The sequence below is a fragment of the Amia ocellicauda genome, chromosome 2 (assembly GCF_036373705.1).
Source record: "Amia ocellicauda isolate fAmiCal2 chromosome 2, fAmiCal2.hap1, whole genome shotgun sequence".
NCBI classification, from domain to species: domain Eukaryota; kingdom Metazoa; phylum Chordata; class Actinopteri; order Amiiformes; family Amiidae; genus Amia; species Amia ocellicauda.
Window position 1 is genome coordinate 42,090,495 of NC_089851.1, and position 14,943 is coordinate 42,105,437.

Below are 14,943 nucleotides of genomic sequence, written 5' to 3' on the forward strand. Positions count from 1 at the left end.
CTTAATGCGCAGTAAGGAGCGGACTAGCACTACTGTACTGTAAAACAAACAATATATATACACCGTGGGATGCAGGGACCAGCTCATGTACCCTCCATGCAACACAGGAGCAGTAGCCACTTGCTCTACTAGCACAGCTAGGAGCAGGACCACAATACACTCTACTACTGTATGTCATAACAAACTAACTATATAAACAGCAGGGCAACAAGAGTCAGCTCGAGTGCCATCCGCTGGAAGCACCGCCAACAGCCCCCTGCCCACCAGCACAGCTAAGGTGGGGCCACAGACCAGATGTCCAAAGAACTATATACACTGTGGGGTACAGGGGAATGCACATGCACCCCCACAACACAATGCAAGCAATATCTGTGGTAATAAACTAACTATATACAGGGTGACCTTATGAGGCAAACATCCCTGAAGACTGCGTGACCTGGGAGCGATGTCAGGAGCAGCTCACACGGGTGCTCGACTAGAAGGCATAGTCTGGTAGGAAGGGAAGCAGTTCAACATAGCTCCATTCAGGGTAGTCACCACGATGCGCCAACAGGGGCAGATAGAGAAATAAAGGTCAGGAGCCTGTGCCCATAGGCTACTGAGGCTCAACTGACACCAACAACGGGTTCCCAATAGCCCGTCACATGCAACCTGTAGAACTGAACAAAGGTGTGCAGCAAGGCCCAGCTAGCAGCCGCACACGTTTGCCAAGGGGGCGCCTTGAAAAAGAGCCCATGACATGGCCACGCCTTGAGTTGAGTATGCCACCAGGTGTTCAGGCACCAGGGCCCCATTCAACTTGTAGGCCATGTTAATAGTGTCCACAATTCAGTGCGAGAGGTGCTGCTTTGAAAGGGCCTGGCCCTGTGTCCGTGCTCCATAGGACACAAACAACTGGTCTGAGCGCTGAGTGTCCTTAGTGTGCTCCAGGTAGCACCTAAGGGCCCGTACAGGTTATAGCAGGTGCAGCTAGGCTGAATAGGCCTGATTACATGTAGCGGAGACAGGACTTTTCGGAGGAATGAAGGGTTAGGCCAGAGCGTAACTCTGAAGTCATCTCCCACAAAACGGACACACAAAGGGTGTACAGACAGGGTGTGCAACTCACTCATGCATTTGGCAGACGTGATTGAACGCAAACATCAGTGACACTAACTTGAGGTCAGCTGATTGCAGTGGTTCAAATGGGGCCTCAGCACTACATCAAGGCGCCATGGAGGCAATGAAGGGGTGCGAGGAGGCCGCAGCCTACATGCTGCCTTCAAGAACTGTGCAGCCAGGAAATGAGACCTAGTGGGCTCGCCATTAATCCGGACATGACATGTTGAGATGGCCACCAGATACACTTTGAGCATGGATGGGGACCTGGTGAAACCATTCTTGCAGAAACTGTAAAATTATTATTATTTATTTCTTGGCAGTCACCCTGTGTAAAATGTGTAAAATGACTCTGATAGGGCAGGTAACTGGGACATGACACACAGGGCCCCTGCTATGGATGGTGGAGCACAGCAGGGCTTGATCCCAGCAAGCTGGGAGAGCGAGATCTCCTACAGCCACAGTAGTGGGCTGTAGTGCGGGCGCAAGGTGGCGGAGGAGCACCTCATGTGGGTGAGATCTCTAATGACAGTCCACAGCTCAGGCCGGGCAGTTGGGCCTCGAATTTACTGCCGCATCGTGCACTCTCGCTGTGGAGGAAAAAGCCCTGTAGACAAAAAACCAGCACAGCAATGTGTATATGTATATGAAACCAAAACTGAGCTGAGACACAGCCAGAGCTCCAAGGTGCAGATGGCACAGGAAGGTATAGTTAATCAAATTAACTAACTATACACGACATGACAAATGTAGCAAACCAGTGGTGAACAGCACTATTTGTGCAGAACAAGAAAACACAGAGAGGTTATCTCACGTCTCAATGGTCAAGGCGAAAGAGGCAAAAAGGAAGTTCCCGTGTGAGTGTCACTTTATATACAGAAAACAGGAAGGGGACTGCTTGAGTGATTGACACAGGAGCCTATAGGCAGCATTGATAGAAAGATGTTTCGATGAGGTTCCAATGGTAATTAGTTAAAACCCCTCCCCATTGGGCAGTGCTTCCAACTCGAAAGATATCCATATTTTCACATTTTCATATTCATTTCATTTCATCACAATTATCAATCCCTCTCTACAAGGATATTTAGCATATGTTTTTTTTTTTTTCTGGAGACTAATATACCCCATTACACTGCAAAAATGTATGGATCTCTCTCTCTTTCATACATTTGAAAATGTATAATTTCTTATTTTTATGCCTTTCCTGAAAATACAACACATGAAGGGTTTCACAGTAGGGAGTTTGACTCCATATTTTACCCACATGCATCAATTTTCAACCCTTGTTGTACTGGTATAAATCTTATGTCTTTTCCTATTGACAGAATGTGGTAATGTGAATGAATCATGGAAAACTGGAGATACAGCTAATGCAATGAGTAAATAAAAATTATTAAATAAAATTAGTCAATACCATTATGAATCTACTGTGTTATAATAAATGCCTGACACTGACTTCAATAATGCTTTCTTATTTTATGCATTATTTTCAATTTATTTCAAAGCAAGGCTTGTTACTATCAGTACTAAAGTGCTAGTTTATTTTTACACTGGGTGTCTCCTAAGTATATTTTTCTGTGAAATAATTGAAGTTACTGCTGACAGTTTAAGCCTACCAAAAAGAATGTAGTCAGAAAATAAATATATAAAATTACACTTTTACAAAAAGTGTATGTATGTATGTTTCAGTCCAGCAGGCCTTTGTCCAAAAAATATGTTAATTAGTATTATTTATTTTTATAATTGTAATGTGTTTTCATTGTCATTCTAATGGGAACAACAATCTAGGCTAAATACACTTCAGAGCCTCAGAGGATATTAGGCTAATTAATAACAGCAAGTGAAATGTTAGAAAATAAATTCTGCATACATTACTAATAAAATCCTGTCTTTCTCTCACTCCATATATGTATACATATACATCTCTCTCTCTCGAAGGGTGTGTGTATATAACTAAGTCAAGGATGGTTTAAAAAATATACATGTCCATATGTATAATATCTCTCTCAGATAAAGATAATGGTCAACCATGTTGTATAATGCAAGTCCTCACTCATGTATCCAAGCATTTAGTTAAACTGACTGGCTTAAAATAATGTAATGCTTCATTCTTTTTAATTGAAACCAGATTCATTCTTATATACTTAATCCATTCCTGACAGTGCTTGGCATTTTCATTCCATAATGGACTTCTGAGTCCTCTCTCTCTCTATATATATAGTGGCTCTCAAAAGTATTCACCCCCTTGGACTTTTCCACATTTCCACAGCTCAATCAGGTGTCATAGCAAAAGGGGGTGATTACTTATGAGTTACATTATTTTCTGTTTTGTATTTGTAATTTAGAAAAATTTGCAGATTATGGGCTAGATATTAAAACTTAAAACGCAATTTCCGCGCAAAATGAGTGCCCTGCAAGAAAAATGCTACTTGGCCAAAAAAGGAGAGAAATTCAAACATGGTGCACATCTATGGGCTAAAATTAGTGTCATAAGTATCGCATTAAAAAATATATATATATTGTAAACAAAACAAAAAACTTGATTTTGAGATTAAAAAAAAAAAATCGAATGCAAAATTTACAGAATTGTAAAAAAAAAAAATGTATCAAAAGCAAAAAAAAAAAAAAACGATAGCACAACTCACCTGCAGTGCCTGTCTTTGCTTGAGATGCTGCAATTTTTGCTTTCGCCGCCAGTTTCTTTGCTTTTGATTTTTTTTTTTCCGTTTATGAGTTTTGGTGCTGTTTTGGCGTGAGGGCGGGATTTACAGGGAGGTGTGGATCCTGGGTCTCCATTGGTCCAGCAGGTTTGAGTGACGGTTACATTAATATGAACATGATATTAAACATGTTACTGTGCACGTAGCCGGTGAGTCCTGTGTTTTGTTTTAGTGCTGTATGTTTGGGCTCAAATGGCGGTGGGATGCAGTGATTGTGCAGATCTCGACTGCAGTTCTTTGCTTTCAATACATTTTTTTTGTTTACAATTCTATACATTTTGCATTTGATTTTTTTTATTTTCGATCTCAACATCAATTTTTTCTCAAGTTTTTTTTTGTTTACAATTTTTTTTTATGCGTTTTTTTTATTTTATTTTTATGCGATACTTATGGCGCTAATTTGAGCCCATACACATCTTTGCAAGACATTGTTCCTGTTTGCGCCTGGCAAACCCACCTGCTCCACTCCACAGTGCGCTATTCCCACTGTTTGAACACAGTTTTTGCGCCATTATTGGATGAATGTGCTGTGCTAATATTGTGCAAAAACTGCTATAGTCAGTCTAATTTAAGGATTGCACGCAAGAATTCGATAGCGCTATGCACATGTTTAATGTCAGCCCGGAATACATTTGCATCTCATGTTTCCAATTAACGAGTCATTACCATATGTTAATAAGCCACGGCATTAAAGGAACAGGACTCTGCAGGTGGGTGAATGAGGCAATGTGCTGGACAGAGGCGAGTGCCATGTTTCATGTTCTGTTATTTGTACACATACACACACACCCTCACACACACACATATATGCAGAACTTCTTGGTGATATAGTAGTGTATATCTCTTTGCCATTGTCCTGAAAGGGCAAACAACGAGGCTCATACGCATAGTATTGTTGTACAAACACAATATTGTGGACATAGTAGTAATAAATATTACCCAATACCCATAATTGTCTGTATGTATGTAGGTCATCACAGAATCAAACATAATAGTATGTTACTGCTGTTGTGTGTTCAAAACAGGTGTGTAGTCTTAGCAGACTTACAAAATATAAGAGCATTATAAAAGTGCAATACAGTCTAAAATTACAGATCAAAACAGTACAAATTACAAGTTCAAATTACATAAGTGCATAAGAGAATATACAGAATATACATCTACATCCTAGATTTGTGAGCTAATAATTGTAGACAAGATATAGTCATAGTTAATAGCTCAGGGGAAAGGGACAATCAATATAATCAACACCAGTAATAGCAATGACCACGGACACATTGCATGGTACTAACTACGTTTCATATGTGTGTATTTATGTATGCATGTATGTATGTATTGTCATTCTGTCAAAAAAACTAAAAAAAAAACTGTTAGGAACTTGTTCTGGTGCAGCACACATACAAACATAAATGCTTTCCAGTCACTGACCCCCGAAATAATGCTGTGCGCAGAGTTAACGCCATGATTTTCAACACATTATTTTGCATGTCGCAAACCAGTTTTTGTGCGCGGCGCACAGCAAAAACAATAGCAGGAATCACCCATAATTTCAGCCACTCCACCCATTTTGCACCTTGCATGCAATTAAAGCGTGAACGGCGCAGAATGGATTACAGCGCGCAAAACAGGGTTTTGAATATGGTAAATAATGCGCATTTTTGTGCGGTAGCCATGTGCACTGCGCAAACCCTACGAATAGCCCTATATTTTTCACTTTAACATTAAGGACATTCTGATTTCATGTTGTAACACAATGCAATGTGCAGATTTCCAAGGGGAGTGAATACTTTTGAGAGCCACTGTATATATATAATATAGTTTACTTCTGTCGTTTCCTGTAAGCTAATATATCCAGCTTTCCACATTGCAAATTCACTCACATTCTCTCTTTCTCTTTCTAAAACACTCAGACACGCACACACACACATACACACACATCCAACACAGAAAAAAAAAAAAATCAGTGGAAGAACAAAAAAGTTCAGCTCTAGGTTCTTTTCTATTTTGCCTTGATATTTGATAGCCCAGTTTCATATTTAGCAGGTATACAGCTGTATTCATAAGATAAGGTGAGGCATTTTCATGACAATTTTAACAACCTTATTTTATTTTTAATTTTATGGATGTGGCAGTAACCTATGATATCGCCACCAGTCAGCTTGGCAACCTTTAGCCTCAGATATGGTTTAGTTAATCCTTCAACTGAAGTTGTATTATATCTATGGAAAACATTTATATTGGAGTTTAATTGGAAGCAATCCTTTTTGTTTCATTGAAACTGACCCTATTATCATCACTGGGAAGACAGAATGAGAATGCGGTGGCTTGTGCCTTTTAAATTATCAGTCATTAAAACTCAATAAGGCTAAAATTTGACTCGCTTAAATTTGCCTGACTTTATTTAGATAATTTTTTAGCAAACAACAATGTGTACGTGAAGGAAGGTACTGATCTGATGTACTGTTTGCATTGCCACTGGCCGGAACTGGAAAATTGGTTTTGTTTTGTTGACACTGGTTATTAAGTTTTTATCTTAAATCAGTTGTTAACGATCAGGCAGACACTCAGAAATGTTTGCTCCACCAATGTCCAGATGAGACAATGATTGCTTATTTGCAAAAGGGAAATTAAATAAAGTCTTTCATACAAACTAAACAAAAACAAACAAAAAAATGGTTTGTGTCACTGCAATCTATGACTAGACATATCAGACTTGGGCGAACAGATTCATAACTACTGCTGACTTGCCTTCTAACATAGAGGTCTTTGAAAGGTCAGAGTGTGACAAATTCTTTGAAAGTATCGCACTGACAGGATTCAGTGCAGAGCCCGATCTGCAATGTCACATTCGCAGGGACTGTCTAAACAGTGTTGCTTACTCTGTTGTAGTATAATGATGTGCCTTGCTTCTCTGTAATTGCTGACATGTTCACTAAAGTGTGCAACACTCATGTGCCTGCCAAGGAGAGACAAAACCAGGCACAGGGTTGCTAAGTGCCATGGCTGATTTACTTCAGACCTATTCAGCCAACAGACTAGAGACTTTCCAAGGAGTGAAAAGGCTAACAATGACTAAGGTTTTACAGGCATAGATGAGTACATATCCTCAGAGAACAACTGATGTGTAATGTGTCAATCGTGGCTTGGTTGAGCATCACTCAGTTACAAAAAATATGCTCTGCTCTCTCCAGTGATGAATCGGACAGCGAGAAGTATTTCAAGAGAAACGAAGTGATCCCATGGTTGTGAGAAACAGATCTGCATTTTAATCACTATTTTCTTAAAGGCGTCTCCCTTCTTATATCACATGACAGCATATTGCTATCAAAGGAAACCATGAAGATACATATTTGTAGAGCAGGTATAACAATTTAAGTCTGCAAGCCTTTATTTCAAATGAGAAAACCCTCACGTGCTTAGAAAGGGGAATACATCATAAAATTATGGCATCAAGGCAAAAGAAATTAGAAGAAACTTGCAGGATTCCTGAAAGCGGAGGATAGTAATATGTTTGTGCACAAAAAGCAGGAGCAATTCATCCCATGACAATTCGTCCCCGACAATTTGTCCTGGTGACAATTTGTCCCGACAATAATAGATCCTTGAGACAACTCTTCCTCTCTTCAAATCGTTCCCATGTCAATTCCACTTGACTTCCAGATTTGGTTTCCCAATTTTTTTTTTCCTGATTGTTTTTTTGGCTAGGCAGACATTAGAGGTCAAGCTTAATTAATTTGCATATTGCAGACTAGAACTACAGAGCAAGTTCCTAGGATTCAATATAAGGGTGCCATCCCCTATAGAAAAAAGCCCAGTGAAAGGAATAGCACATGCCCATCTGTAAAACGAAACTGCAACTTAAACGACCCTACAAGAATTCAGTGAGCTGTATGAACAATAAAATGCATCTTTGCAAGCCATATGAATTAATATGAATTGAACGTAGGCTATTATTAAGGTCCAACAAAATTAAAATGGACAGTGAGATGTACGTGAGATGTCCCCAACTCTTTGATTGAATTCCTACTGAAATGTTTTGGGTAGAGCTTGGCAGAATATTGAAAAACAAGTTTGCCGTTATGCATATTCTGTGAGGAATAATTACAAGTGAATGGGCAGACATGGCCCATGATACACGTCTGAACTTGTGTGACTGAAGGCCGTAGAGTATATACAACTCTGACTAGTAAATATTTTGAATAGTAAACATTTGACATTTGAAAAGCAATAGGACATTTTTCTCTCTGGATTGTCCCATATGATTTTGCAACTGCAAGTCTATGGCCTCTTTCATTCTGTGAGCAAAATGTATGTGCATTCAAATACTGTAACCATAAAAAGACCAATGAGAAAAGTTGTAGTCAGCATATATATAAACAGGTCACAAAGATGAACAAGCACTTACACAAACACCAATCCACCCATTTCTGTAGCTTTGCATCCATCTACTGTATCTATAGACAAACACATACCGTTAACAGGGAAATCAACCACCCGCTCCTAATGAAACTATGAGGATAATAGAAAATTGATTTTTATCAGCCCCTTTATCTGTTTAAATATGATAAGCAGTTTAGTTCATCCACCCATGTCAAATTAATGACAATTTATGGACGTGGAGGATCGATAATCTAATAGATAAGTATTGATAATACGTTGCTCTGGGGCACAGTGATAAAAAGGGAAATATTAACATGCACCTGATAACCACAGTCCATTAAGCATGTGCGTCTGAGGACTCCAATCAGCTGCGACACCTAATAAATCATGACATGGCCCTCATTCTGAGGACACTGCAGATGTAACAAAGCAGAAAAAAAGGAGATCAGACTTTCCTTATCTTGTGCTCTCTGTGATAAAAATCTAGAGGTCAAATTACACCTCTGTACAGCATGCCATTTCTGAAATATATATTTTTTCCAATATTATTATGATTAATTGACATATTAGTGTGGTTTCCAAGAGATGTAACAGGAAGTAAATATTACAGTATGTGACTTTGTGACTTCATTATGCCTGAACATTGCCAGTCAGTCATTTCTTTAAGGTTTTAAGTGAGACAGTATTTTTTTCTCTCTCTCCTCGTGCTTATTTACAAATATGGACATTTCTAAATATTTGAAACAGCATGGATGTTGATAAGTTACTGGAGCTCTATTAACAGGTGATTGGAAGCATGTAAATATATTCAGACTTTGTTTATAGGATTCACTGGGTTTATGGACTGGAATTAACCTATTTAAAAAAACATTTATTATTTGATTTCATGCTAACTGCAACAAGCAGAACTATCTGCATTCAGCAGGAACATGGAGAGATTCACAGATGACATGGAGGGACCATCGAATTCCCCCCTGAGAAGGGCCTGGACCCATTAAAAGGTTCAATGAGGTATCTAAAGTGGAGGTTATTAAAGCCAAAGACCAATACTGGTTGTTGTGATGTAAATGGATCTGAACTGTGTATTTAGGAGAATGCCTAATCATATTTGACACATATAGTGTTGATAAACACAAGATCAATAGACACTTTCTTTTTACCACAGACTGATTAATGGTAGAAAATACTCAAAGTACACCTGCAAACTCAATCTTTAGTTACAGTGTATAATTTGTCTGATGTAAAGGCACATGTGATCCTTCTTTGAATGAAGGCTGATTAGAAATCCCCTATATATTTGCTCAATCAGTACAGATTAATAATATTAAACACACTGTATCTGTACCCATGCATTGTAATATGATATGAAAGAATGAAATGGAAAATTGAGTTTACAGCAGCCTCTAAAATCCCATATGTATTATCCATTCAGACATTCCTACAGGGAGAGATTACAGCACGTGAGTATTATTTCCTGTTATTTCTTCACCACGTCCTGCCTCGTTTCCTCTCTGTCTTGCTTTCTCTTCTTCGCCATGCTGTTCACACCTTCTTTAATAATCACAAACAAATCTGCCAGCAGGAATGAACGTGTGTTGTTTGGAGCTGGTGACTTTCTGAAACAGATGGACCTGCTTCAGAATGAAAAACAAACAGGCAAACCAGCTGCCAGTATTGCAGCATGCTGTTGATTGTCGTTGTATATACATGCAGATGTGCTGTTATTATTTTTTTTTTTTAAGATACTGTTTCAGAATTCAGTTTGATTTGTTTCAAAAGGAAATTGCAGCTCTCAGCCACGTGGACATTCAGCTTCTATCAGTGTGTAATAGATTTTTCATATAGAGGTCGCTATGTCTACTATATTGTGATGTCACTAGGATCTGCCTTTCAGTATTTATCAACAAGATCCAAGGCAAGAAATCTAAATCAACCAAGGCAAGCAAGCACCCTATAAATAGTGATGCTTTACCCTAGATTATAACATTATGTATTCTGGGGTGCCAGGTAGGTGCAGACAATCCTACCAAATACAGACCATCACAAGGTCTTGTTAGCCTTTCTGCCCATGTTACTTTTTTGTGCTAAAATGCACATCTCACATATCAGAATTTGTGTTTTCAGATTGGCCACACATAGATATTGGGGAACAATGACATCACAATGAGCTGTTCATTCTGATTAAAATCTATTTTGAGTAGATGAAATCAAAAACCAGCCATCATCATCTGGGAACAAAAATGGTGATGCAATCCTATAGACTGAATGCAAATAAATCTTTAAACCTGCCATCTTTCCTTAAAATGTAGATGCATATGTTTACAATTGAAATCCTTCTTTTGATTTGAACCTGTTCACTGCCAAGACTGATGCTCCATAGCATGGAGACATAACAGCAGCATTACCTGTGAAATGAATACAATCAAACCAAACTGAACAAATCACAGTAGGCTACTTCTGAATCTGCTGCAATTAAATACATGTTTAAAGCAGTGCTGCAACATAGACACTAGCTCCAAAAACAAGAGTCCAATTAATTCCATTCTGAGTTAGCTTCATGCATTCTCATCCCAAAGAAAAGACGGTCAGTCAGTCAAGGAAGACTGAGATTTGAATTTAACCTGTCATCAGTGGCTCCCAAACTATAAGTTTTAGATGACAAGTTTCATAAATGGGTTATCTAAAATCCAATATATATAGGAAGAAAGATTGCTGCAGAACACTGTGCTTGACTGTATTGCCCTGATCTATAACTTTCACATAAACCAGAAACCATTTATTGTCGATTCTGTCGAGAGGATGGTGTGTCAGTTCAGTAGGAGTTGCACTGCTGTTTATTTTCCAATCAATACTCAATTACTATAAGGAAGATTCACTCCCTTGCCCATTTTCAAGATGAAATTATGGACTGCAGCAATAACACTTAGTCAAGGCAAGCCACTGTCCATTAACTCATGATGCTACTGGATAACTACCCTGATACTTTATTAAGGTTGGCTTTTTCTCTTTTGGCTTTTAATTAATCACTTTGAAAAAGGCCTTTCACAATGTGACTGATGACCGCAGAAAACAATTTTCCCTTAACAGCGTTTTAATTTTAACTCTGGGAGAGCTCATTGACTGAGGCTCACAACAACCCATCAATGCTAGTTTTTAATGCGCTTTCCCTTTTGTTATTGAGAAGAATGGAGTGGCAATGAGGCTTTCTGCTCTTCTTCATAACTCAAGTAATTGATTCAGTAAATGCCACACATTTGCCAGGGGATAAAAGTGCTGTCAATGGAGATAGGAGGGGGTGCGTAAATTACTCCATTAAGAGGCATTGCCCCTTATTTACGGTTGTACAAATAAGGGGTGAGCAATCACAAAAATGTGCTTAAAAAAAAAAAAATGCAAAAAAAAAAAAAAAGAAGCCCACCCTTGTTTTGCTGCTATAGATCAAAAAGTCACATCTGTTGTTAAGAGCGCTGTACCCAACCTTGGTGACTTTGGTTGGCACAAAAGAGAAGGCACATCAGTCAGCGTAACGTGGATTGACAGAAAGAAAGAAAAAAAAAACTCTTTTACTGTTTTCGGAAGAGCAGGGTAGACAAGACCATGGGCAAGAACTCGGACTTCAAGAAAACAAAGGCAGCTTTTCAGTTCAGGCAAAATGTGGCAACGCTGACACAGGCATCCCTTGACATTGCAGGAGTTGGACACTTCTCAACATCTCGATCTGCTCGCTTAAACAAACAACACTGATACAGTGCCTCGGGGGACTGGGAGCCGTTTGCTTCCCCGCAGGGATGAAAGTCTCTTTTACATAATACACTCATTTGGCTCTCTAACCTGCTGGAGTGCTACATGTGGTGTAAAGTAAGTTCAGTAACAGGGCAAGGATTGAAATGATTCAAGGCACCAGCCTCTTACACTCTATACTCCCATTTATACTGAGGTAGAACAATATATACATACATATATTTATATATGTATGTATGTATGTGTATATGCCAGAGTACTGTATGTACAATACACTACAAATTCCTTGACATTAAAATTAAGAATAAAACAGCTTGCATCATGAGTGTACATAAAGGGTTTTATTTGAATTAAACCAAAAAATAATGACAGTATCCCCAGCAGGTAATAATTCTCTCCATGTAAAGAACTAATCAAGGGAATGAAATTAACCAACCTGAGGGGAAAATTAATATGAGAGGTTGGGAGTGTTTGTGTGTGTGTGTGTGTGTATTTATTCACAATCTTGGGACTGTTGTGGGTTAGTTTATATTGTTTTTGTATTCAATTTTATTTTGTTTGTGTGTTTGCTTGCTGTCTTAACTTTATGGTATGCTATTTCAGCACTCTAAGCATTTAAAACAAGCCTGGATACGGATGGGATGAAGGCGACACAATACTGAGCATAAAAGGGAGTGCACAATAGCATATGTTGCATTGTGGTCATGCATCAGACAAGACTCATATTTACTGCAGTGGACTATTTCAAGATATTCACAAGCTATGAGATGGCCAAGAGATTGGGAGAGATCCAGTAGGCACTCCCTCCCACACAGCTATAATAAACACTTTCTGAGTGAGCCAGTTAACAATAGCAACATCAAAAAGCAGTAAATGACATACATACAGCTTGTTAACAGCATCAATAATGAAGTGGGATTCTACAGAAGCAATTGTCTGTCTCAAAGGAATTTGATAAACAACAATAACCTAGTCTTAATGCATGTCCTCCATTACATTCCAGCGGACACCATATAAAACATAAAATTGCTATCAAATACTACTTTGCGATATATTAGTAGCCTGAGAGAATCTTTGTATTCCTTTTTTGTTTTGTTTTCCTTTTCCCTATCCTTTTTCTTCTGTTCTGCCTTCAGTCTTCTAGTACAGAAGGAAAAAGATACCCTTGCACTGATTCAAAATAACCCCCCCTAGATTCAAACCAATTATTAGTTAAACAGGAGTGCAAGACCAATTTGTTTATACACCGCTTCTTACAAATAATTGAATAGAAGTGATTTATTAAAAGCTGCCTCCACATCATCACGTAATTGTGTCTCATGACTCTCAGCCACACTGTGCACCCATTATGGGAGCATATGTCACTGAGGCAGAAAGCCTGCCTGCTTTGCTGTCCCCTGGAGGTGAAGGGGCAAACCATGACATGTCAAAATAGGTAATTAAGGGCTGCACAGATGAAACTGATTCATTGGATGAGTCACCAACCACACTGGAGTCACTGGCATGACCCTGGGGAATGGAGAGATCAAATCTTGGTCAGGAACGAAATAGAAACCAACAAGCAAAATTAACAAACTAAAACAAACACCAGTATTCAGATCAAAACAGGTCCTTTTCTATTTTAAGAGCAGATGGAATCTGGAAAAGGGAGCCACTGTGGATGGAAACAAGAGGAAACATCTTGGGGAGGCCTTTGTCCGGTAGTGCATTGACAAAGGCTGGTGATGATGATGATAAACAATATTTAAACCAGGGATTGACAAACCTAGTCCTGGACAGCAACAGTGCCTTTTTCTTTTTTTCTTTTTTTTTAACCCAAATCGTTGAATCCAAAACTGCTTAATTGGGCCAATTGTTGGGCTTAATTAATAAAAATGTCCAAGTGTTCAAGGAATCAAGTGATTGATGATTTTAGAGACATGTGAAACCTGCAGGATTGTGGCTCTCCAGGACCAGGGTTGTCTTCCCCACTGACTTATATCAACAGAGGTATAATTATATTAGTTGTTTTTATTTTCAGAGCAGGCCGAATAGTCCACTGCCACTTGAAAGGATAAATGTCAGGAATTGTGGGTTGCTGTTAAGAGTGGTCAAGGCACCCAGTACTAAAAGAGCCTTCCTACACATTCCTTCTTCTTCCAATTATTACTCATTCTCACTCACTCCTCCGCAATCCCTTGGGCCTTGGGAACATAAGGCCTTGTCCACAGATTTCCCAAGATTTTAATATTTTCATTATATTTAAAAGCCTTAATTCCCCTCTACCTTTTTGTCTCGCGTCTCCCAATTTGAAAAAAGACAACAAAATGGTTGAAAGATCACAGACAACTTAACGTTTCATATAAATTACAGCCTGTGTGAAGACTGTTACCATGGTGATTTATTCTTTCTCTTGAGGTGATGACACAGAAAAGCCCTCATGCTGCTGCTTTGCTTGCCATGATATGAATGAGAGCTTACTTTGTTGTTGTTGTTGTTGTTGTTGTTGTTTTTCTGTTCCTTTTTTTTTTGTTTGTTGGTTTGCTGAGTTTAGTTTTGACAATTAATCGACTGTTTAGTGAAAAATATACATGGACAAATAATGGGTGTGGGTAAAGAATGCCAATCTTTTGTTAATATTTAACTACCTGCTGGGGAAAGGGGGCAGGGGAGCAAAATTGAAAAGTAGCATTAGTGAAACAGAGGAGCACAGATGCATGAGAGGTGTCTGCAGAAATGTTGATTTGCCATTTGCTATAAAAATGTCAACCACTTTGCCACTCGTTATGCATCCAAAAACAACGCTTTCAAAAGATACTACTATTTGATAGACTCCTTGCACATGACATCACTACTGTAAGCTGATTACTAGTAGTACAGCAAAATATACTCTTCATTGCCACACACAGGGCCTCTAAGGACAAGCTGTCCTATTCAAACATATGTGTCATGAAAACATTTGTTTGCACCCGTGGAGAAATGCAATTTGTAACTGGTATCTGGACGAATGGGACCATCCAGATCA